Source organism: Monodelphis domestica, chromosome 1 (assembly GCF_027887165.1).
Source record: "Monodelphis domestica isolate mMonDom1 chromosome 1, mMonDom1.pri, whole genome shotgun sequence".
NCBI lineage: Eukaryota > Metazoa > Chordata > Mammalia > Didelphimorphia > Didelphidae > Monodelphis > Monodelphis domestica.
This window is the reverse complement of record NC_077227.1, coordinates 63,386,225-63,409,898: the sequence shown is the minus strand read 5'-3', so window position 1 is coordinate 63,409,898 and position 23,674 is coordinate 63,386,225. Positions and strand designations below refer to the sequence as shown.

General features: G+C 36.1%; 1 protein-coding gene across 4 annotated transcripts in view; it reads right to left on the bottom strand.

The window, feature by feature from the left end:
- CSGALNACT2 (chondroitin sulfate N-acetylgalactosaminyltransferase 2) overlaps positions 1-18,953 on the bottom strand; it is a 42,366-nt gene extending 23,413 nt beyond the window's left edge. The window contains exons 1-3 of one of the 4 annotated variants that reach the window (XM_007478486.3): positions 18,617-18,953; positions 9,411-9,554; positions 547-643 (exon numbers count right to left, since the gene is read on the bottom strand). The gene's annotated coding sequence lies outside the window, so the exon portion shown is untranslated. The remainder of the gene's footprint in view (positions 1-546; positions 644-9,410; positions 9,555-18,616) is intronic. The other 3 variants (XR_008912365.1, XM_007478485.3, XM_001364935.4) reach the window with 3 other exon arrangements.
- Positions 18,954-23,674: the final 4,721 nt, after the last annotated feature.

Genomic DNA, 23,674 nt, shown 5'->3' with positions numbered 1-23,674 from the left:
TTAAAAGGGATATTAGGCAATCAAATGCACATTACAAAAGTAATAAACTTTCCCATTTGGCATTTTAACAAACTCTAATAATTACATTTCCAAATCTCTACATTATGATCATAATTGGCATTCACAATGATAACTCCAAGATACTAAAAAGGGGGTCAAAATGCTTGATCTGCAACAATGTTGGGTGCAGTTGGAACCAGATTAAAATATAACCAGAAAATATTTAGCAAAATAAATACAAATACAATAGAACACAGATAATGTTAATATGTGGTTTTTCTAAGTCAAGCACACAAGGATCTTTATGTATGATTTAGTGGTCCTTGTTTCTATCTGATATCAATGTACTAGAAGATCCCAAGATATATTTTTAATTAAATAGTAAATTTTATCAGTAGATTCTAACAACTCAGAATTCTCAGTTACACAGGATATCTGATCCTCAATTATGACAGGTAACAGTTTTTTTAGAGTTAAACTTTTAAAAGCTATTTTCCTAATTATCTCACTTAAAATGTAATCTAAATATTTATCATAGTTTCTTACTGGATAGTGTGGTATCCTCCTTCAGCAAAACCAAATCAAGTATTTTATCTTCTAGCTCCATCAGCTTCTATAGTTCAAACAATCAAATTGAAGAAACCTTAAAGTTAAATGGAGGAAAAAAAAAGTAAATTGTAAATTAGAAGTACAAAGATTATAGACATCTTGAAATCACATCAAGGAAATTTCAATATCCAAAGACCTCAAAATGACTACTGCATTATTTGGTTCTAAAATCACATAATTCTTTCCACTGTGTTACAAAGGAACAATTTTTCTTCAAGTCTGGAATAGCTTAGACAAAAATAGTCTAACTAGCAAAACTGAAAATTTTCAGTCAAGTTCTTAGGACATAAAAGCTTCCCTATCAATTCCAATTAACTCTATATAAAAATTATTTTTCTGAAAAAAAAGTTTCCCTATTCCTAAAATGAAATTATCCCTAATTCTTTTATTGGTACCATTTTCTAAAACTGTCCCTTCTGTTTCTAAGAATAAGGAAAGTTGAATTTAGGAAAGGGACAAATGAACTTCTTCAAAGTACTATCTTCCTGGGTGTGTCCTTACTGAATGGTGCATATTAGATAAAGGGGGAAAGATAGGGAGGTATAGAAAGGAAGAGAGACTGCTACCCTAACTTGTAACTCATCTTCTATTACTTCACCTTTTTCCAAGACATCTTAATGGCAAGAGGCAAAAGGGGATACCTAATTAGGAGAGAACTTCTACATGAAATTCTAAACATTTATGAAGGCTTGTATCTACTCTAAAGTCACTTAAATGATTGATAAATTATAAATATATTAAATGTCTTTGGATCAAGCTAATTAAGATGAAATAAATGACACATTCAACCTCTAGATTTTTAAGGAACAAGCAAAAAAAAAAAAGACTTTACCATTTATTACTCTAAAGAAGCAACCTAATAGCTAACTATTTAATTTACATTTGGGAATCTTTTAGTCTCTGACTGCCCCATTGTTTTATATCTAACATGACTTCTGAATAGGATTAAAAAATTTCACCACCAAGGTTCCACTCTGTTGCCTCCTTGTAGTATGGGGGTGACCCTGGGTTCTTTAAGGTTATGCCAGTCATGAGCTCTGTCTGGTTCTTGTAGTTCTTTAGTCGTTTTCAGTTGTTCCTGACTCTTCATGATCCTGTTTGGGGTTTTCTTGTCAAAAATTTGGAGTAAACTTCCATTTACTTTACTTCTTCAGCTCATTTTACAAATAAGGAATTGAGGCAAACAGGATGAAGTGACTTGCCTAGAGTCACATAGCTAGTATGAAAATTAACTCTCCCCTGATTATAACAATGAAATTAATCAACTCTCCCCAGATTGTGAGATGAAATTGTAACACCTGCCTATTTTTAGATTTAATCACCAAAAGTATAAACATCCTACTTTTAGTAGTGTGGAGATCTGCCCATTTTTTTTCAGATTTAATCACCAAAGATGAAAACACTCCATTTCACACATTAAGTGGGAGGTCTGTGACCCATATGTGAAATAGTGAGTGACAAATCAAAATCAGCAGACTGCCCCTGGGCAGTCCTAAAAGCAAAAGAGTCAACTGTGATTATTAGATGTAAAAATTAGGGGAAGTGATGCAAAAGAATGTGCCTTTAAAAGGGAGTGACAACTGCCTGAGTTCAATTTGACTTGGAACTCTCACTTGGAATGGAATTTCCTGTGAGAGAGTTCTACTGGGAGCTCTACTGGGAGGTTCCACTTGGAGTGGAAGCTGATATAATCTGCTGACTAGACTGACACAATCAAGTTAATCAAGTCCAACCCTTTTAAAAAATAACTCCTTTTCCCCCTTACACTAGTAAATGCCTGAGACTACATTTGAACTCAGGTCTTCCTGATTTCAGGTCCATCATTCTCTCTAGGTACTATCCTACCAAGCAAGCTATAGGCTTCAAATAGGGTCTAGGTTAAAAATTAAATCTTTTCTTTAAGGACTAATCTTATCAGGTGATAAAATGGTCATCACCAGGTTCCTACATAACAAATTCTTCAAAGTTAATGCCCATTTATTAGTGCTGTTGTAAAGGCAAGTCTTGTACATATATAGATTACCTCAGAAGTCCTTTCAAATGCTGAGCTTTTCTAAGCTCCAAATCTAATGTCTTTCCCTCAAACCTTGCTTTTTGTGGTTTCCCTATTTCTGTCAGTGGTATCATTCTTCTCAGTCATGTAAACTTAGACTGAAAAAATTTAGCCTAACACATTTTTTCATTTTCAAGAAACCCAAAATTTAAGAGAACAAGAATTAAAATTAATTCCATGCTTTTACAAACACCACTCTCCCTCTGACTGGCTATTTACCCATCTGTCTGCAAGCATGTTTGGATTTCACCAATCCTAAAACAAATCAATCTCTCTTTCTCTTTCTCTTTCTCTCTCTCCCTCCCTCTCCCTCTCCCCCCCCCCTCTCTCTCTCTCTCTCTCTCTCTCTCTCTCTCTCTCTCTCTCTCTCTCTCTCTCTCTCACTCACACACACACACACACACACAATGATTTTTACATTTGCATCTCCAAGCTCTGATTTTTCTTCAGAACTTCAAAATTTCAAACTACATACAGAAAGTCTCTGCTGGGAGACCCAAACCATAATGTAAGTTAAAAAAAATCAGTTTCACAGATATAAGATGGAGATTGTATGACTAAGCAAGGGGAAGTAAAGAGAAGAGCTCGGCATGGGAGACTGAAAACTCAAAAGGGCAATAGGAAAAAAAAAACTACATCTCAGGTTATTTTAAAGCAAAGGTGATCAGATCCTGAGACCTGAAAAACTCATTGTATTATGTTCTAGTAAGACAAAATTTGCTTACTACATCTGGAGTGCAGTATTCAGTTCTAGGTCCCACATTTTTAAAAGGGCACTGACTAACTGGAAAAGAACCAGGGAAAGATGATTATAATGGTGAGGAGTTTCAAGATTATGCCATATGGAGATCAGTTAAAGAAATAAAGGAAGTAAAAGAAGGTGTTCAGTATGTCTGAAGAAGGGAAAATGATGACTATTTTCAAATATTTGAAATGGTTTGTTGAAAAGTGAGTAGATTTGTTCTGCTTGAACCCAGAAAATAGAATTAGAAAAAACAGGTAAAAGTTACAGAGGCAAAAGTAGGCTTACCACAAAGGAAAAACATCCCATTTATCCAGGGTCACATTGCTGATAAGTATGAGGCCAAATGTGAACTCATAACAATGATGTCTTAAGGACTCCAGGCCCAGCACCCTATTGACTTACACGAAATTAAAAATGGAAATGTCTACCTTGGGAGACAGTGGGTTCTACACCTAAAAGAGCATCAAGCAAAAGCACTGTCATTTCAGGGATGTTGCAGAAAGGTACAGAATGGAGCAGATGGCCTGGGGTGCACTGACCAACTTCTTTGATTAGTTGAAGAAAAGGATAGGATGTGAAATTCCTGTTGTGCTGTTTTCATGCTCCACTCCACTATTTCTCCATTAAATTGTCTTCACTAAAACACTGTTTATAGCCAGAACAACCATTCCCATACTGATATAATCTGAGGAAGTGTATATTTCAACCAGGTAGTTCTTTAGGTTCTATAAAGCAGATTTAATTCAGGCATTTATTTTATCCAGTCCCTGAGGGAGAAGGAACAGTTTAGCTAATCCCAGGAAGATGGTGTGTTTTGACTACTACAATTCTGGGCTACATCTAGAATATATCCAATGCATCAATGAGACCACTTTTCTTTACTAACCTATATATTCAATTCTTATAATTCTATTTAATGTAGGCACACTCAAAGGCATGGTTCAGGGACAACAGCCCAAAACAACCTAACTACAAAAGAAGTGTTAAAATTCTCAAGCAAATATATTTTTTCCTCTTTGAGACTTTCTTCAAATAAAGGTGACTGAGGTTTTGTTTTGTTTTTTACTTAAAGAAATAGATATTAAATTTAGTTGGATAGTCTGTATTAGTTAAAATTTAAAATTACAATTAAAATTCATATGATCCTTTCTAAATCAGGAACTAATATCAATGAAAATCTGTTGTCCCATTCTTTTACCTGAGAATACTGAAACGTGGCAAGAACAGCAGTGACAGCAAATTCAATGACACTAGTCTTTTTGTAATTTTATTTTTTTTACTCAACCCTTACTTGTAAACTCTTGATTCAGCAACTTTATCTTAGCTATGATATATAATCCTATGCATTATGTACATCAACTAACACAATAGAAAACTCTAGAAAAGGGAAAGAACTAAAGAATTTTCACTAGTCTATTACCTTTAAACAAGACAATATAAAATAAGGCATACCACAAAGAATACAGGTAATACAATAAAAAAATGCATGAACTTAAATCCTTTTAAAAACTACAACACTTCTCCATCATAAAAAAAATTGAATACCTAAAATTCTTTACTGAATTTCAAGTTCTTCTAAGAGTGTACTCTGACAAAATAAAAATCTAGTGAAAGTGGTACTTAAATCAAAATAATAGATATAATTCCATCCATAAAAATAATCCACTCAATTTAACTTTTCACTTATGTAAATGTATATTCTTCTAAACATCTACTATATTACTCAACAAAAATCTGTTAACTCATTGATATAAACAGGAGCAATTTTTCATTTTCTCTTTTTTAAACTTAAAACTACCATAATATATACTTAAATCCTTAGAAAAAGAAAAAACTCAAAAGAGAATATAAAGCAGAAAAATAAGAAATTAATAGCTGGAAATCTCCTTCTCAGGTGTCTACCCATGAAAATATGAATCTGTAACTGCAGAAGATTATATAGTCTTAATGATGGTTATCAGTACAAGCAAGTTATCTACTCTAATAACTCAATTTCAAGTACCAATAATGGAAATGCACTTTTCCCAATCTGACTTGAGTATTTTAGTGAGACTGAATTTTAATCCCTGGTGAACACTAGTATATATTCAGTCAACAACTCTAATTTTACCTTTAACACATCAAAGACACTAAGGTTATCCCCTGCATCTCAGGCCATCACCAGTTATCCCATCTCTTGTCTTGCCTCTGGATGTTGATGACTCTGGAAGAAAGTGAGGCTGACCATTTCCTGCAATTCTACACCACTTAATTAAATCCAATGTATGCACAAGTCAAGACATCACCCCATGATGTCATTTGTCCTCTTTGGCTCAGTAGATTGAGAACCACACCCAGAGATGGGAGGTCCTGGGTTCAAATCTAGACTCAGATACTTCCTGGCTAGGTGATCCTGGGCAAGTCATTTACCCGACCCTTGCCTAGCCCTTAGTGCTCCTGTGTCTCGGAAACAATATACTAAGATGGAAGGTAAAAGTTTTCCAAAAAGAAAGAAAGAAAATGAAGGATAAACAACATCTATCTCCAACCTTTTGCCTCCACAGAAACAATGGGAGATGAGTCATGTACTGGGCTGGTGAACTTTGCCACATTACAGTCTGTACTCATTTGGTGGGCAGTTTGAAACTTACAAGTTTGCTTTTATATTTTTGGAAATTTTTCAAATGTTTCCTTTTTTTACTCTTTCTCTGTGGTTAACTATGGGTAACAAACAGTAGATGCAGAACCAATGGATACAGGGCCCTACTGCAATTCTATTTCCTCTTCTAACATTGGATTAAGATTTCCATTTGGCCTTTTGCTAACCTAGATGTTATATTTTTTTAAAGTATTCCTCCATTTCTTTTGTGTACTGTGTAATTGGAAATATTGTGCCTTTGAACTACATTGCCCAGGAGCCCACTGACTTCCTGTCATTACATGCTGACATAGACAGGAGATAAATTGGGTGGTCTTCCATGACTAACTGTTTTTTCTTCCTGGGTTGGGACATTGGTGGAGCAGGCTGTTTGAGCAGGTAGATTAGTCATGGGCATGTGGTTTTATTTTGTTACTTCTAGTTATTATTAATAAATCTTATAAAATATAATATTTGAAGTTATTGTATATTAATTTTAATTTTTACAGTATTCAATTTCACTAGTATATATCTACATTTTTCAGTATTATCTTTTTCTTTTTGCTTGTGACTTCACCTTCTCATTTGCTATTTCTTTCATTTCATTCTGTTATCTTCTCTCTAATCATATTGGTTAAAGTCCTAACCATTTAAGAGGTCTTTTCAAAGCTTTTAATTTTATTATTTCTCTTGGTTATTTTTATTTCCAATTTATCTATTTCTTCTCTACTTAATATCTCTTCTTTTGTGCTTATTTCAGGTTTGTTTATTGGCATTATAATTTTCTAAAATAAACATTCAGTTCATTAATCTCTATTTTATTAAGGCAATTTTAGAAGGATATGACTTTTCCCTAAAGAATATTTTAGTTTCTATTTAATTTAGTATTTATCTTTACTATCCAGGAAATTGAGGTTATATTGTTTCCATCATTATAATTGTCTTTGAAATTATTCTTTGGTTTGTTCTTTGATGCTCTCATTATTTAGGATTTCACTGTTAATTCTCTATATGTCTGTCTTTTGTTTGAGGTCCCTAACATGTTCTATCAAGAATATGCTTACTCTATCTGCCTTTTACATTTGTTTGCAATTTTTCTGTAGCCTAATGGCTGATTAATTTTTGTAAACCTTCAATGTTATGCTGAGAAACATATATTCTTTATTAGTCCCACTTAAAAGACACCAAAAGTCTTTCAGCTCTTGTTCTCTAGGTTTTTTTCAGTTATTCATTTTCTCTTTTATCTGTTAGATCTCTTAACATTATTATGCTATTAGAAATATCTTCTTGTAGTTCAACACAAGACTACAAAACTAACTTTTCTTGGTTTTTAAGTTTTGCTTCTTAGTACCTTTATCCTCCTTGCTTTTATTTAGTTATTTAAATCTTCCTCTCTTGACTCAAGTAGAATTCCATTTTCTCTTCCCCTTCCATTATTGTTAAGTTTTATAAATTTCAATTTCTGTGCTGTTTTGAAATTTTTTTTTCTTTCCTTCATTTTCCTCATTATTTATCTTCCTTTCTAATTTTTTTATTCCTAGTCCTTATATTTATTGTTCCTTTTTTCCTCTATTCCTCATGGAATAAAAACTTTTGAGGTACTTATTTTAGATTCTCTCTTATAAACTTTTTGCTCTGACCTCTTGTTCCCTTGGTTCCTTTTTTCTTTTGTGCCTTACCCTTAGACATATCATTTATTAGAGATGATAGATTATATCCCTCTGTAGTAGGAATTTTCCTATATCCTTAATTTGTAGTTTATTGTGGACCTTTACTCTCCCTTTCGTCATTTTCCCATATTTGCCTCAAAAAATCCTCCCTAAGTCTATGCCTTCCTACTCTGCTTGGTATCAGTTGCCCCTAAGGCTTCTGCATCTTTCTCCTGAGTCAGGATGAGTGGTCCATATAATAACTCATATAAAATCTTTCTCTTCTCCCATAGAAGCGTTCATCATTGATATCCCTTCTCACCATGAAAAAAAAAGTGTTTCTCCTTTTTCACTTTTTAATTTTCTCCCCTTTGCTTCCTCACTCACTCTCCTATAGGCTTTCTTCTTCCTGAGAGTCTGCAGGAGTTAGTGTCTTAGTAGATTCTAAATTATTTAATTTTTGTTACTGCTTCTCAGCCTTTTGGCTCAGATCAAGCATATTTTTTGTTGTTATAGCAGATGATGTTCTTGGATACTGTATTTGTTTGCTTGTCTTCTATTTCTTTTATCTGGGGTGTTTGAGAAGCAAATTATTTGTTTGGGTCTGGTTTTCTTTATCAAATGTTTTTTAACCATTTTAAATTTTTCACAAAATTTTAGTGAATTTCCATCTTTTTTCATTAATGGTTAGTCTTCAATTTGCAGGTTGGATAGCATATTAAGTTCCTTCGTTCAATAGAATACATTATTCCATTCCCTCCTATGGTTTCTCATGGGTGCAAAATAATCTTATCCTTTGAAATTTCGTTTCCTTTATATTTGGAAGTCTTTTTCCTGTTTACTTACAGAATTTGTTATTATTGGAATTATTTAATTTGGTCATTATGTATTTTGAAGTACGTAGCATAAGGTTTGTTTCTAAAGACTATCATGGATTATTTTGATTGATACTTTGTGTTCATAAGTTCTCAACAGTTTTCTTCTATTATTTCTTCCATAATGGTGTTTTTAAGTTTTTTCTTGTCAAATCCTTCTAGGAGATCTATGATACTTATATTGTTTCTACCCATTTTTCCTCTGAGATCAATATGTTTTATTTGGAGATCATCTTCCTAATAATGCTACTGCTTATGATGATCACAATTTCTAAGAAAAACTTGACTCAGCTGACACAGAGAAGAGGTTCAATGACTCCAGAAACTCTCATCCAACAAATACCTATTCTCTAGTCAAAAAGAGAGCCGTGAGCAATTAATCTAGAACAGAAAGTCATTCACAAAACATTTCAGATGAAGATAAAACATTACATTAGTAATAACACCTCACTAAACTAAAAGAAAAACAATGGAAGGGGAAATGGGCATGTAAAAAGCTTGGCATAAGAACCAATTAAGTCAGATCAACAAATATACTTTTCCACAGTGACAACAGGAATATGCAGGTTTAAAGCATTATAAATTTGCTCCTGCAGTGACTCAAAACCATGAAGATATTGTGCACAACAATTTTAGGGTGTATACGGCAAATCATATGAAATTCTGGCCATTTCTTATTAAAAACATGTTCCTGCAATTTCTCAGTCTGTTATCAAATTCTTTACAAACTGCCCCAAGTTCAACATGAGTGCAAACTGATTCCCCATGGACTGTCAGACACATTTAAATAATGTCATTTGCATTATGTATACTACATGTTGGAAAAGTTCCTTCATTCTCATCTGTAACCCTGTAATCATACCTCATTAACTATGTAATCAAGTGATCAAGATGTTAGGAACATTTTCGTTCTTTCAGAGCAAATATCAGGCTGTCTGAAGTTCATAATTTCTGGGCAGGTACATAACTAGTCATCTTGAAACTATCATGGACCATCACTAATTTTCTGCAAAAAAGAAAAAAAAACCATGTTGCTTCTCATTGAAAAATTAAGATTGTTTTCTAATTTAATCTTATACTCTGCTGATGCTACTGTATTATCTAACAGATTTTCCAATGAATTTTTAGGCGATATGGGTTAACAGAGTTTTTGTGAGAGTGTAGCTGGATATGTCAGTGGTAGAAGTAAACATAATCACATCAGAAAAAAATTATTTCCTTACCAAAGATAATTTATTTATAAACATTATTTAAAATGAACCAATAAATGCAAATGAATTTTACAAATATTTAACATTGAATGCAGAACTTATTATTAGCCAATAGAAAAGTAAACATTTCATATATCATAACTACCTATTCATTTTCATCAATTAGTTGTTTTATATTTAAATGACTATAATTATATACTACAATCTTCAGTGTTTAACAAAAGTGATCATTGTAGTTATTGTATGCACTTAATGAATGAATCTAAAAGAATATCATGAGTACTATATTAAATTACTCTGGGAAATCACAATACTTTTTTGTTCTTGAACCAGGTTTGAGAACAAAAAACACTGTGTACCATGGTCTTTGAATATTAAAAGGCTTTTGCTTCTCTCCTTTAAAAAACTTTTTAAACATTTGTCTTTAATTTTTTAATTGTTTTCCCTATCACCTTCATTTCCAAATATATGTCATATATTCCCCACCTAAACAGCATAAATATTTTAAAAGAAAAAAAAAAGCTCAGCAAAACTCATCAAGTCTGTCAGCATATACAATGTTCCATACAAATAGTTTCCCAGCTCCACAAAGGCTGTTCATTTTTAAAAAACTCTTCTTCTGGGAAAAGTTTAGTTATTATAACTACAGGGCTTGGGAGTGTTTTTTATTTATTTGTTCTGTATACATTATTGAAGTCATTAGGTACCTGCATATTATTTTGTTTCTTTTCATTTCCATTGCTATTTAGTTACCCCTATGTTGTACATTTATTTTGCAATCATTATAGATGTTTTCTTGGTTCTTACTTTTCATCTATGAATTCTATCAACTATCCCTCATTCCTTAAATGCAGCAACATTCTTTTACAATTTGGTTAGCTCTCTCAAAAAAGGGCTTCTACTTTTTTTTTCTGCTACTGGTAAAACAAGGCTGCTCTGGATACTGGATATGAGACCATTCTTTCTGTCTTTTATCTCTTCTGGGTATATACTTAGACATGGGAATCTGAGTCAAGGGGCTTGACCATTTTCTTATCAGTCCAAATTGCTTTCCAGAACAACTGAACCAATCCATAGGTCCACCAGTGTGTTCATGTGCCTATCTTTGCATCCTTCCAGTGATGATCATTGCTTCATTTGTCACCTACACCAATTTGCTGAATGTAAAGCAAAATTTCAATTGTTTTGATTTTTACCTCTCTTATCAGTGAGTTGAAGTCTGAATTAGAGACTTCTCAATTAGGTCAATGAGAATTAAAAAAAAAAAAGATTGGACTAAGAAGACATTGGAAAAAGCATATGGATGAAAATGAGTTATTGTATAGTTATGATATACAGTTGGGTGTGTAGCTCTTTAAGCTGATCCAATCAGTAAACATATATTGGACAACTACTGCAGATTGAAGATGATTTAGTTGTATAACTGAAAATCTGTTACCTTAAAAAGGAACTACATTTCCTGGGAGCCCACTGTCTTCCTGTCCTTATGTACTACCTGTAGACAGGGGATATTAGGCGAGGACATGGAGGGTCCCGCCCTCTCTTTGGCTTCCTGTCAGCATGGTGATGGTAGTGAGTGGGGATTTTGAAATGGGCTAACCAGTCATGGGCACATGGTCTTTATTTTGTATCCTCTTTATTCCTTGATTTTTAATGATCATTTAATAAATCTACTAAAATATAATATTTTATTATTGACATTAATTTTAATTTTTACATAGTAAGGCTCAAAATCAAATAGAAGGATGGGCAAGGTAGGAAATTATGCAGTATTTTCTAAGATCCCAACCTATTCCACAAAAGCCCATATTTTTTTAAAGCAATTTTGTTGCAGTGATTCTAGGTGACTGAGAATCATAGAACTTCAGAATCTTAGAAATGAAATTTCAGATAATCCAAAAGGGATCCAATGGGAAAAAGAGACTACAATTACACTACAACAGATTACCAACAATGATTGAATGAATGAAAAATTGTGTAAAAAATAAAGGGTATAGAGGCAAGTAGGTAACACAGTGGATAGAGTGTCAGGCCTGGAGTCAGGAAGAGCTGAGTTCAAATGTGGCCTCAGAACATTCCCTAGCTGTGTGACCCTGGGGCAAGTCACTTAACCCCAACTGCCTAGCCCTTAATGCATTTCTCTCTTATAAATGATATTAAGATAAGAAAAAAAGGGTTTAAAAAAAGGCAAAAGACAAGTATGACAGAAAAGGATGTAACTTTGTCTTTTAGCTAGAGTGAAGGGTAACAGAATACCCTGAATGTTGTGTTGATATTGAAGAAGTACAACTAATTATAAATGGAAGATTTATGTAATAACCTGAATAAAAATTCTATAGGATGAAAAGGTATGACCAGGATGCAACCTGAACTGCTGTAAGAAATGCTCACATTGATGTGTAGTATTCTTACATCACCCCATTATACCATAGGAGCAATTGGAGCTTTGTCTTATGTACACTTATCTCAACCAATAGTTGTTTTTTACTAAATTTACTGCACTATGGCTGAATCCCTTGGTTTGAGTTCTTTTCTTACATTTACAATGTTTTTGTGGTCATAATGCCTGTGTAGTATAGCAGAAAGACCTACATTCAGATCTAGTATCTTAACACTCATGTCTACAAGTAAGTCACTTATTTAGCTTCTCTGAATATGTGGATTATAATAAATAGCTGAGAAAGCTCTCTCACAGGTCTCTTCTAACAACCAAAAACATAATTTATATAGCATACTTTGCAAGCCCCCAATAAAAATCAACAAGTCTGATTTCTTTCTACTTATAAACAGTCTACTTTAAAAAGAAAAAAAAAGTTTTGATGTTTTCATGAATAAGAGTGTCAAGAATTTTCTAAATATTCTAGAAGAGCTCTAATATTGTATTTGCTATCTTGGCCTTTCCTCCAGATCTGGTATTTGATTGCAAGAAGTGCTTTTAAAATTTCTATATGAGTTATTTTCTAATCTTGTTTTTTTTCCACTTCCTAACTAACTCTGTTACTGATTTCTTGATATCTTCAGGTCTAATAACAGTCCCCATATTTGTCATTTTCCCTAATATTCCTTCTCAATATTTCTTAATATCTTTCATTTCTGGCTTTTTAATTCTTCCTGATAATTTTAAATTCATTACTTATTTCCTCTTGGCCTAGTTCTGTCAGTGTTAAACTATCCTTAATTTTTTTTATGTCATTTATTTATTGCAAGACATCTCAGGATACCTTATACCGTTTTTCTTCCTAAGTGCTTTGGTCTATGTTTCATATATTCCATAAGATTTTTTTAAATCTTATAAAAAAATATAAATTTTTTTATAAAAAAAAACCTTATAAAAAATCTTATTAAAAAAAACAAGTACTCTTTTGCCTTACTTTCTTTTTTTTTAGTAAGTTTTAATATTGGTTGTTGTTTGCCTCTTCTTTGTTATTTCTGAGAAGGAAATGAGAAGCCTGGTTCCTCTTCAATCTCACATAACATCAACTTCTCAGGAAGTTAATGCTTAGTTTCTATTAATATTTGCCAGCCAACCATAGTGATGCTTTTATAGAAAGGTACTAGACCAAGATCCCTTAGTAAATTAATTTTTGACAGATATTAAGCAATTGCTTGTATGCTGAACTCCAATCACACCTGACTGGCTACAATAATTTGGGACGGTTAGTCTATTTCACCTTGATGAATACCAGTTAGTTTCCTCCACCCATTTCCTAATATTACACTCCACTGCAATTATTACCATGTGCCACATCTTTACCATCTTTTGTTTGGTTCAGTTTAACCACTAATATTGGGAGGCAAGGAAAGCAAGAGGGAAGGAGGGAGGGAAGGGAAGAAGGAAGGAAGACAGTCATTGTAACTGTTCTCAGAAAATTAAAATAATATTGCACAATTCTTTTAACTTCTGCCTGCAATAATCAATATAAGATAAAAACATAAAATATAGACACATGGGGGGAAGAGCTAAGACAGTGGAGAAGATACAGGGCCCCTTCTGATCTCTACCAAATTATCCTCCAAAAAACTATGATAGAGCCATTCAAAATGAACTGTAGAACAGCATAACCCACAAAGAGAAAAGGTGAAATGACTTTTCAGCCTAAAATAACTCAGAAGGCCAGCATCAGGGATCTAGCGCCCTGGGGTGGAGGCAGAGCTCAGTGAGCCATGCTAGGTCTCACCCAGGCAACTAACTGGCCTTGGGCACAGCTGAAGCAGCAGCAAAGGTTTCCAGAGCTCTCAGCCACTGACAGTAAGGGGATTCTGTCAACTGTTCAGAAAGAGATTACAGGGGTCCCTTTGCCAGGTCTGGGCACAAGACTCTTGTCACACTGCCCATACACCAGAACCAGGTTGCAGTCCAGGGGGCCGAGATCTCAGTGTGAGAAGGAGAATTAGCAGACGCCAGCACTTGTAGACACAGGGGAGAAAGAAACCCTGGTCACAGTTTCAAAAAGGAAAAAAGTGTTTGGAGCTACCCACAAGCTGGGACAGTATTAAACACACTTCTCCTTACATCATACCACCTTCGAAGAACTGAAAGCTGATAGATCCCCAGAGCCAGTTCCAAAGGCAGCTTCACAAAAAACCTGAAGCTTGGAACAGTGCTCCCTTCACTACAGTTAAAGAGCCCAACTTTAATAGTTATTTAAATTAAAAGAAAAGAAAAAGGCAGGAAAATAAGCAATACCCCCCCCCCAAAAAAAAGAAACAACATATAAAGTTATTCTGGTGACAGCAAAGGCCAAAACACAAACTCAGAAGAAGATAACAAAGTAAATACTGCTGCATCCAAAGACTCCAAGAAAAATATTACTTTTTCTCAAGTCCAAAAAGAATTAATGGAAGAGCTAAAAAGGGACTTTAAAAATCAAATAAAAGAAAAATTGGGAAAGAAATTAGAAAATGAGAAAATCAAGAAAAAAGAGTCAACAGCTTGGTAAAGGAGATACAAAAAAATCCTGAAGAAATAACTATCTTAAAAAACAGAATAGGCCAATTGGTAAGAGGCACAAAAAATACAATGAAGAGAATTCCTTAAAAAGGAGAAATGGCCAAGTGGAAAAAGATATATGAAAATCCACTATAGACGGAAAAGTTCCTGAAAAGCAGAATTGGCTCTATGGAAAAGGGGTACAAAGATTCACTGAGGAAAAGAACTTTTTTATGAAGTAGAATTGACCAAATGGAAAAAGATACAAAAGCTCACTCAAAAAAAAAATCATGTCTTAAAAATTTGAACTGGGCAAGTGGAAGCTATTGACTCAATGAGACATTAAGAAACAAAGTCAAAAGAATGAAAAAGTAGGAAAAAATATGACAAATCTCAGTGGAAAAAAAATGACCAAGAAAAGAAATCCAGGAGAGATAATATAAGAATTATTGTACTACCAGAAAGTCAAGATAAAAAAAAAAAGAGCTTAGACATCTTTCAAGAAAGGAAATGCTAGGGGGCAGCTGGGTAGCTCAGTGAATTGAGAGCCAGGCCTAGAGACGGGAGGTCCTAGGTTCAAAATTGGCCTCAGACACTTCCCAGCTGTGTGACCCTGGGCAAGTCACTTAATTCCAATTGCCTAGCCCTTACCACTCTTCTGCATTATTGACTCCAAGATGGAAGGTAAGGGTTTAAAAAAAAAAGGAAATGCTGCCCTGATATTCTAGAACCTGAGAACAAAACAGAAATTTAGAATTCACAAATCAACTCCTACAAGATATCCCAAAAGGATAACTCCCAAGAATATTTTAGACAAATTCCAAATCTCCCAAATCAAGTAGAAAATATTGCAAATAGCCAAAATCAAATATTATGGATCTACAGTCAGAATAACACATGACTTAGTAGCTTCTACATTAAAGGCCTGTAATATAATATTCCAGAGGGCAAAGGAGCTAGGACTTCAACCAAGAATTACTTGCCCAGCAAAACTGAGCATAATCCTTCTAGGAAAAAAAAGTGAGTATTCAATGAAATAGAGGACTTTCAAAAATTCCTCATTAGTGAAAGACAAATAGGATATAGAATAATACACAGTAATCATAATGGTGCAAAAATTTTTACTAGACTCTCTAATAAAGGTCTTATTTCTCAAATAAATGGGGAAATGAGTTGAATATATAAGAAAACAAATCATTCCCCAATCAATAAATGGTCAAAAGATATGAACAGGCAATTCTCAAAGCAATTAAAGCTCTCTATAGTCATGCAAAAATACTCTAAATTATTATTAATTAGAGGAAGAAAATTAAAACAACTCTGAGGTAACACCCCACATCTATCAGATTGTCTATTATGACAAAAAAGAAAAATGACACAACTTGGAGGGAATATAGGAAAATTGAGACACAAATGCACTGTTAGGGGAGTTGTGCACTGATTCAGTCATTCAGAAGAGCAATTTGGACCTATGCCCAAATGGCTATAAAACAAGTACATACCATTTGACCCAGCAAAACCTTACTAGGTTTTTATACCAAAGAGATACATAAAGGGAAGGACATACATGTTCAAAAATATTTAAAACAGCTTTTGGGGTTGGGGTAGGGGAATTGGGAGGCAAAGATTTGGGAAGTGAGGGGATACCCATCAAATGGGGAATGGCTGAGTAAGTTATCGTATATGATTATAATGGAATACTATTATGAAGTAAGAAATAACAAGCAGGAGGAGTTCAGAAAAACCTGGAAAGACTTGGATGAACTGAAGCAGAGTAAAATAAGTAGAACCAGGAGAACAACATAGAGTAGTGACAGGAACACTTTACAATGAACAGTTGTGAATAATTCTCAGCAATACAATGATCCAAAACTACCCCAAAAGAATAATAAAAAATATGATCTGCTTCCAGAGAAAAAGAACTGACAGTCTGAATCCAGACCAAAGCAAACTTTTTTCACTTTTTTTTCTTAATTTTTTTTCTACTTGAGTTTCCTTCCACAAAAGGATTAATATGGAAAAATGTTTTACATAATTGCATTGCTTGCCATCTCAATGGAAGTGGGGAGGGGGATTGAGGGAGAATAATCCAACCTCAATATTCTCTGAAAAATGTTGGAAATGAGGGGAAGCTGGGTAGTTCAGTGGATTGAGAGCCAGTCCTAGAGATGGGAGGTCCTAGGTTCAAATCTGACCTCAAATACCTCCTAGCTATGTGACCCTGGGCAAATCACTTAACCCCCATTACCTAGCCCTTACCATTCTTCTGCCTTGGATGTTGGAAATGGTGTTTACATGTAATTGGAGGAAAACAAAATAAAATTTAACAAGAAAAAAAAACAGATATGCAGGTACTTAAGATAGTAAGCTTAAATAATGGCAGTTATCCAAATCCCTCATCATCCTATGAATACAAGATGCTCTACCATGACCTTCATAACCAGGATTTGTGACTTTCTGGACAGATTATTCTAGCAGGTGGGGCAGTGGATAGAAGGCTGAACTTGGAATTAGGAAGACTCAGAACTTACTAGGTGGGTGACCCTGTGTTAGTCGATTAACTCTGTTTGCCTCAGTTCCTCACCATAAAAAGAGATGGAAAAGGAAACAGAAAACCACTTCAGTATATTTGCCAAGAAAACCTCACATGGGATCAGGAAGAGCTGGACAATACTGAAATAATTCAACAAAAACAGACAGGTAATAATAATAATGACCTTTACATTAGCAACTTTAGGTTTTTAAAGCTCTTTGTTTATCACAATAAGGAACAGGATCAAGACATGATACAGAATTAAAAAACACAACACTTGGTCACTGAGTGAATTTATGATCATCCTTGTTTCACAGAAAGAAAAAAGTCTGTTAGAGAAGTGTTAACTGAATGGCCCAGTCTAGAGCTCAACACACTACCCCATTAATTCATTTATCTCAAAAACTTACTAACTGATCTTCAGTACTTACTGAGACCATCGTGGAGTCAATCTGGTGATGAACCTCTAAGCAACATAGCAAGGATGATCTTCCAAAGATAGACATTTCATCAGCCAGAGCCCTGCTAGGATGATCCTACCAAGTAACATTGCTAGGATGATCCTCCATACATTCCATCAACCAGAAACTACACTCAGTGAAGCGTACTAGCTTTAGAAGGACAAATCAGGCACTCTCGGTCTCCTAAGAACCCACAACAATCAGAAGGAGGCTTTGGACTTACCAGCCTGGCTTTGGAGAACCCAGGCTCTCCTCCACCCCAGGAGGGGCTATAGCTTCGTAGTAGGACTTAATTCTGGGTCAAGAGAACAAAAGTTCTCTTTTCTTTCATTCAACTAATTTCAAAAAATGTCAACTCCAAAAAAGGGGGAGGGGACAATGCAAACTGTAATTAGCTATTTTTAACTCACTGTTCTGGGATAGTCTCTGGATTTGGATCATTTCTGAGAACAATGTTCTTAGTAGTAGTAACAGTTTATCACCCAGTAACTTGCAAAGTGTAGTAAAGAGAGAGTGTGGGGAGGAAAGCCTAGGGATAGAGAAGAAGCAATAACCCTCACACAAAAACCACCCCCTTGCTGGCAACACTGCTGCACTCAAACATCAGCCCAACCCTTCTTGGAGAAGCCCAGGCTCTTTCGAAATGACTCCGCCGCATAAATCATTTCGGAGGAGGGAGGGTACTGGTTTTCTTAATGGGTGGAGAAAAGAAGGAAAGAAAATGAAGACAAAAGTCAAATAAAATAAAGTTAGTGTGAAAAGAAAAGTGAGCACAGACGGAGCCTGGACAAGCATGTCCCTAGCCTTCCCAGCCGCGAGCTCGGGCAGACCGCAGTCAGTCAGTGCGTGCGGGCAGAGTGGGAAGCAGCGGCCGGAGCGCGTGCAGGCTGGGCGCGGGGCTGTCATCGGGCGGGAGCGGAGCACGGTACTCACCCATGCCAGCAGAGCGAGGAGAGGACGAGGAGATGCCCCGAGGCCGAGCCGCGGAGCCTTGGGGAGAGAGAGCGCTGGAGGAGTCCAGGGCCGGCAGTCGCCGGTACTGCTGCAGAGCCCCCGCGGCGGGGCCAAAGGTGCCACTTCCTCCGCCTCTTCCTCCCCCTCTCCCCCGCTCTTCGCACCACCCCTAGCTCAGGCTGCCTCACCTCCTGGAATAACGGCCACTTCCTGTGTGCGCGAGGAAATGAGGCCGCCGCGCGCCTGCCCGCGCCGCCACCGCCTGGGCCCTGCGTCCTGTGCGCGCTGCCCCCTCCCCCACGCCTACGCCAGCGCCGCGGGGAGTCGGGGAGCCAGCCCCCGAGCCGGGCGCGAGAACGAGGAGAAGCGCCCCGCCGCGCCCACACTCATCTCCCGCCTCCTACCGTCAACCGCCCAGAGAAGGGCGGGGTGGGGCAGGGCGGGGCAAGGCGAGAAAGGTTGGGGACTGGAGTGGGATAGGGAGAGAGTGGAGGGGAAAAGGAAGAAGAAAGGGGAGAGAAAGGTGAAGGGGGGGAAGAATGGGAGAAAAAAGTGGGAGAAAGAAGAGAAGAAAGGAAGAGAGGCTAAACAAGAAAAGGGAGAGATGAGAGACTAAAAGACGGAGAGCGGAAGGAGTGAGAAAAGAAACACAAGAGACAGGAAAGGAGAGGGGAAAGAGGAAAAAGGAGGGAGAGAGGGGCAAGGGAATGAGAAATGAAGGGGAAAGGAAAGATAGAGGGAGGAGAAAGGGAGTAGGGAAGCAGGACAGGAAAGGAGAGGGAGGACGAATTTTGAACAGAGTGGGGAAAGGCTTTCACCTCATGTTCTAATCCTTCTGCATCCCATCCAGCACCCTCAACTGCGCCAAAGATGTTAAGACAGGTGGTGAAAAGGGAAAAGTTGGACATTTCTTTTGCTGACTTGTGGTATAAGCACCCCACTGCCTTCAGCTAGCTATTTACCTGTCTGTTTTTCTTCATTTTTCTCAGTCTACCTGTCTATATGCTTCTATCTATCTATCTACCTACCCACCTATCTATCTATCTATCTATCTGTCTGTCTGTCTGTCTGTCTGTCTGTCTGTCTGTCTATCTATCTGTCTATCTGTCTGTCTGTCTGTCTGTCTACCTTTCTAACTTTCTATCTGTATAAATGTCTCTCTCTGTCTATATCTAATCATTTAGGCTCCTTTCTACACAGTCTGCTTCTCCTTCCCACTGGACTTATAGATGTTCCAGTAATTTTACCATGTAGGATTTGGAGAGTTGTTTTCCCAAAAGATTTTTTTCTAAATCCTGCCCATACTTGGGAGAGTAGCTCAAGTTCTCCTCCTGTTGCTTTCTATGATGATCTTAAGTTTCTCCTGATTTCAGCTTCAGTTGACAGGTAGCCATCTCTCAAGCATGGGTTATTCTTGATCTTTTCCCAAAGAGAATGTAAGTTCCCTGGAAGAAAAGGACTGTTTTATTTTTGTCTCTATATCTCCAGAGCCTAACATAATGCCTAGGACTGTGACCTACTAGGCCTACATTTGTTGATTGTTGTTTAGATATATTTATCTTGTGGGTTAAGCCAAGGTCTGTACAAGAACATCTCAACAAGTACAAAGGAGATTAAAAAGCCTGAGTTATTGCCTGACTTCATCAATTCAGGCCATACTACTTCATATAATGTGGAGGCAACATGGAGTGAGAGAGAAAACAATGGAATGGGATTCAGGTTATTTGGTTCTAACTTTGCCATTAACCAACGGTGGATTATTAAATATGCAGCCAGTCTTTTCTGTACCTCAGTTTCCTAATCGGCAAAATGAGAGGGAATTGGTTTAGATAAGCTCAAGATCCACTCTGCAGATCCAAGAAGCTTGCAATCTTTTCAATTCAACACCTGTTATATGACAAGTAGGGTTGCTAGGAGGTTAGAGCTAAATTGGACCTAAGATCAGGAAGACTTATTCTCTTGAATTCAAATCTAGTCTCAGACATTATCTATGTGACCCCAAGCAAGTCACTTAATCCTATTTGCCTCATTCTCCTCATCTATAGACAAGGAAATAGGGTGACTTGTTCTGAATCTTGAAGAAATCAAGAAGTAGAAGTGAAAAAGGAGAGTATTTCAGGCAAAAGCAGAAGATGGATTATTGTGTAGGTCAATTTGCCTCAAATGTAGAAGGTATGAAGGAGAGTACTATATATGTAATAAACTAGAACGACAAATTGGAGTTAGATTGTGAAAAGCTTTAAATGCCAAAAAGAGGAGGCTGCTTTTATCCTAGAAGAAAGTATGATACTCTAGCCTTGGGGCCCCATCATCCAATGCTACCTGCTCCATGAGGCCTGAGGGAAGCAGGGAAGCCAATCAGAATCTAGCCTGAACAGTCATGACCATGATGCTGCTAATATCCCTCCCTCATTCTTTGGACCTTCAGGATTTTATCCACAGGATCACACTGGAAGAAGGTCCTACTGGGGCCATCAGTCACAGAAGTAAAAAGGCACTGAAGTAAAAAGACTTTGGCTGATTCCAGAAGTAAAGGAGAGGTCAGAGGTCATCAATGGTAACAACTGACACCCTCCTCAGAGCTAACTTTACTCTCTGAAACTTAGATTGGGTTTAGTATTTATAGCATGGGAGTATTAGGAATACATTAGTATTAGGAAGACCTAGGTTCAAATTTCACTGCAGATACTAGTTGTTCTGTCTTGGGACCTTTTTAGGCCTATGTAAAATGAAGTAGCACTTGATACCTTCAAGAACTCATCCAACTCTAAATCAATTATCTATGAGATGTCCTTCCAAAAGCAAAAGATTCCTTGCTACCTAGTCCTGAAAGTCACTGGATTTCTAAAGCCTCTTAAGGTCAAATTCCATCAGAAAGCAGGACATGTAAATTATCAACCCTGAAAATGTCTTCATGATTCTAAAGTTTTAAGTGAATGGTATTCATCTTACATCACTTTATTACTCTTTAAATTTCTATCAATTGAAAAAAATTTAGAGGGCCAAATAAAAGTTTTCTGGGACATGTAGCCTGTAAAAAATGTATACGGTTAAGAAGCAACACCATTCTTGTGAGAAAAGTCAACGGGAATCTACACATTATTCATTACATGCAGGAAACCTAAGAAGAAATCATTCCTGCAGTGATCTGGAGAAAGTTTACAATATAAGTTTATGGGATGTCCTTACATGTCACTAGGAAAGAGATTCTAATGTAATCAGTGAAAAATTGTCTTTCAATTATAAATGCAAAAAAAATGAAATTAAGAAGAGACTGTTCAATGAATGACCAGTCCAAACATATTGTTTTTCTGACAGTCTATGAAAAGAAGAATGAGGATGTCTATTTAATGCCCATCAAATTCCTCTGCCTGAAATTTCAATGTACTAACTTATCTCTTCAGCTTTATATCAGTACTTAATGTACTCTACACTCCAGCCAAATTAGACAGCTCTCCCCCTGGAGCATATACTATTCCATGCTGTTATTCATAATTCATTATGATACAATGGCAATCTCCCCATCTTTACTGTGAAATCCAACCCATTTAAATCCAACCAATTTAAAATTCCACTCAAATGTTACCCCTTTCAGGAAGACTTTACTGAAACCTACAGTTAATCCCTTTAAGATCTCATATATTACTTTTTGTTGTTACTTTCTAATATACTTATATAATGTCATGTATTAAAGCTATGTTCCCATCCTCTTCAGTTTCTTGAAGACAAAGACTGTTTCTTCTTCCTTAAGGGTAAGGATTGTATGATTTGTACCTAGTAGAACTTAATAAGTGTTATGTTTGGTCTTTGTTGTAATTCATCAGGTTCCCTTAGCTTGACAGAAAAATTCCTTAATAAGAGTCAATTCCATTTGCCTTAATTCTATGTTCTCCAAGTAACCTTCTAATCTAAGATTTGGCTCCTTAGTGGGGATTATCAATCAAGATGGAGAGCTGCTAATAGAGGTTTGACCACCTGTGTGTGTGTATGTGTATTCTGCATGATTGAATGGACATGATTTACCAGTTGATCTCTCACAACGTTTGTTTTTTTTTTTTTTATTTAAATCTTTACTGTCCGCCTTAGAATCAATACTGTGGTTCTAAAGCAGTAGAGTGATAAGGGCTAGGCAATGGGGTTTTTGAGTGACTTGCCCAGGGTTACACAGCTAGGAAGTGTCTGAGGTCACATTTGAACCCAAGACCTCTCTATGCCTGGCTTTCAGTCCACTGAGGTACCTAGCTGCCTCCACTCTCTCACAACTTCTTGACATGAGTCAATTCCCTAAAGTTTAATTACTCCCAACTGAACTGATAACATTTTCTAAATCTGTAAAGCTGAGGAACAAACTCAGGAGCATGGTGACTCCATAGAAGTCCACCAGTATTGTCTGAAAAAGCCATTTATCTAAAGAATGTGGAAGCTTACTCAACAAAGAATGGTAAGGGATAGGAGTGGGGGAGACAGCAAACACTGACTAAAAGTTCAGAGCAGATACTTCCTTTAGGAAGGTAAAACAAAAGAGGATAATATTAATATATATGTATATATATATATATTATATAAATTAAAGTTGCTGTTAAAATAAAATGAGTTAGGTAACATCCATTAGCAAATCTACTGAACTCTAGTTGAAATAAAGTCATGAAGCTGGCCACATTGAACTGCTGTTGAGAAATCTAATTCTTCCTATAATTCCTATTAAAAGTTTTTTCTAGCCTCTCTTTGCCAACAATGAACACTTTTACTCATTCGTGGATCAGTAAACATAATCTTCCCTGAGGGCAAGTAATCATTTAGTACACAAAAATGAAGGTCAAATCCAAACTTTGCTCTAATAACTGCTTTCATTCATCCAAGTGAAACTATTAGGTTAACTGCCTCTTTTGCTTCTTGGGACATTGGTTAATTACAATTTAATAACAACAGTAGGATTAATTTTCATCTAGCAGGACTCAAATGGGATAAGATCTCTCCATTGAACCAAACCTAAGCAGACAGACTACTTTAATTTTTAAGAATTTTTAAACTCTGACT